Raw genomic sequence first — 3,135 nt, forward strand, 5'->3', positions numbered from 1 at the left:
GTCAACACTCAAAAGCGTCTGTCGCTTTAACGTATCCTATTTCCTATATCGTATGTCCTGGAGTGATACTTAGATCTATTGCCTAAGTCAACACTCAAATGTCTTCTTAATCTTGCTCTTGCTGCTTAATACTAATAGAGACTGATCTACAGTCTCCTGTGATCGATCTTTGATTCTGGGTGAAAGTGAATTCTGGGTAAAAGTGAATTGATTGCTTCGAAGGGCTCATATGCCCTCCTTTATGCTAATTTGGCCAATACCACTCCATCCAATCAGATCACAGGCTTACTAAGCGCCTGCTGCGCCGCAGCATGCTTACTAATATCCGCAGCAAGCTTACTAATCAGCACAGCCTTGCAACACAGCCCTGTGATACTATAGCAACATGTCTGAGTGCCCACATATTTCCCCTTTTCTGAGGCGTATTTAGACTACTCTGACCGTCTAATCCATGCTATGTGATCATGATAGGGTAGTAGACAGTCAAATGTGTACATAAACAAAACTATTACACTACCAAAAAAATATTTAAATACTAATATGGGTCAGTTCTGAGTACTGGGAAAGAAACTAGCATATCTAAGGATCGGCTACTATGATTGTAGTCACGCAAGTTGTACTCTATAGTAATTGTGAGTGGCTATCTATAGACCACATTCGTGTTTCCCGCATGCATTCTACGCGTCTCGCACCTAATCACTTTAGGGGCGGGACAACGGGCGTCGGGAGCTCCCCGGGAGTCGTATAACGGTGCATCGGCCGGAATCGCAAGGACTTAAACGTGAGCAAGGAGATCCGCCGCGGTGCGTTAGGGTGGCGGCGGTAGAAGTCGCGAATACTGACTGGGGACACGTTTTCCTCCGGTTCCCAAGTGTCCTCGTTAGCCGAATAGCCCTCCCAGCGAACGAGGAACTGCAGCTTTCCTCGGAAGATCCGGGAGTCTACGAGGCGGTCAACCGTCCATTCCTCGACTCCGTCGCGGACGACCGCGGGCGGCGGTTGGTGGTGCCAGGGCCTTCCGGGAATGGTGTCCTCCACGTAGCGACGGAGCTTCCAGACGTGGAAAACGGGGTGGATCTTCCAGGATTCTGGGAGCGTCAGGCGATACGCGTTGCGATTGATCACCTTATTGACAGCGAAAGGGCCGTACCACCGATCGTCCAACTTCTTCGCGGGGCGTTGGGTGCGAATATCCTTCCCATGTAGCCATACCTTGTCGCCTATGCGAAATTCCGAGGGGGCTCCGCGATGCCTGTCGTAGTGCCGGGCCATATCTTCCGCGGCTTGCCGCAGGGCAGCACCCGCTTCCTCCTCGGCGCGCTTCATGCGTTCTGCGAACTCGGAAGCTCCTTCCGCGTGCGGGACCCTCTGAGGCTCCACGCCCATCCGTGGGTGACATCCATAGTCCATGAAGAAGGGGGTCTGACGGGTCGAGGAGTGAACGCGGTTGTTGTAGGCGAACTCGGCGATGGGAAGCCATTCCTCCCAGTCGTCCTGAAGGTGATTGACGTACAGGCGGAGGAACTGCTCGATCTCCTGGTTGACGCGTTCAGTCTGGCCGTCCGATTGGGGGTGGTAAGCCGTGGAGGCCGCTATGGAGATCCCGAGCATTCCGCTCAACTCGCGCATGAGGTGCGACACGAATTGTGGCCCTCGGTCGCTGATCGTGACCTCAGGAAGTCCATGGTGCTTCCAGACCTGGTCGCGGAAGAGCCGAGCGATCCTGAGCGAGGTGACTTCTGACGTGGTGGAAGCGAAATGAGCGCGTTTCCCCTTGCGGTCTACAGCAACAAAGATCGCGTCCTTCCCATTCGAGGCCGGGAGCTCCGTGATCAGGTCTACGGTCACCACCTGCCAACGCCGTTCGGGTACTGCGTTGGGGAGAAGTCGGCCCGAGGGAGCTCCGGGGAACGTCTTGGTGCGGTTGCACGCGTCGCAGCCCTTGACGTACCGGTCGACATACCGGCTGATCCCTGGCCACCAGTAGTTCCTGGAGACGAGTTCGAGCGTTTTCCAACGTCCCGGGTGCCCCGCCACGGGAACGTCGTGATGCAGCTCTACCACCCTCCTTCGAAGTTCCTCGTCTCGAGGAACGTAGACGCGACCGCGGTAGAGCACCAGGTCCTCCTCGAACTGCCAGTCAGGCGCATGATCGATGCTCCGGGAGACTCCGTGGGGCTTCGCCATGGCAGCCTCAACCTCCTTGTCCAGCTCCTTGGCGTTACGAATCCGCCGCAAGATGTCGGCGTCATCCGTGTCGATCGGGACCGCCGCGGGACGAAGCGCTCTGATGAACATCTCAGGGCGTAAGACGACTACGTCCCGGTTGTCGTCGGCGCCTTTGGAGTGATCCGCCCATCGTGATAGCGAGTCTGGACGGCCGGAGAGACGTCCTGGACGGTGGTGGAGCGTGAAGTCGAATCGGGAGAGGAAGAGGGACCAGCGCGCTTGCCGACGGTTCAAAGACTTCGCCGTCTGGAAGTATTCGAGATTCTTGTGGTCTGTCAGAATCTCGAACGGCTCCCGGGAACCCTCAAGGAAGTGCCGCCATTCCTCGAGAGCCCGAATGATGGCGAGGAGCTCCTTGTCGTGGACGTCATAATTACGCTCGGGAGGGGAGAGGCCCTTGGACATGTAGGCGATGGGGTGGAGGATCCCGTCGTCTCCCATCTGCGAGAGGATGGCCCCGGTGGCAAAGTTCGAAGCATCTGTCTCGAGGTGAAACTTGCGGTCGTCCCTCGGAGCTACCAGGACCGGTGCGGAGGTGAGCGCCTTCTTCAGGTCTAAAAAGGCGTTACGCTCCTCGGGGCCCCATACCCACGGAGCGTCCTTCTTGGTGAGCGCATGGAGCGGTCTGGCGATGTGAGAGAAGTCTCGGATGAAACGGCGGTAGAAGTTGCAGAAGCCGACGAAGGACTGCACTTCCTTGACGTTCCGCGGTTCAGGCCACTCGGAGACTCCTCGCACCTTGACAGGGTCCATCCCAACGTGCCCATGGGTGATCACCAGTCCTAGGTACTCCACCGTCATCCTCTCAAACTCGCACTTCTCGGCCTTCAGGTACAGCTTATGCTTGCGGAGCACCGCCAGTACCCGTCGCACAGCGTCCCCGATGCTCCTGGAGCGTCTCCGTGA

The sequence above is a fragment of the Punctularia strigosozonata genome, assembly GCF_000264995.1.
Source record: "Punctularia strigosozonata HHB-11173 SS5 unplaced genomic scaffold PUNSTscaffold_12, whole genome shotgun sequence".
In the NCBI taxonomy this organism is placed as follows: Eukaryota; Fungi; Basidiomycota; class Agaricomycetes; order Corticiales; family Punctulariaceae; genus Punctularia; species Punctularia strigosozonata.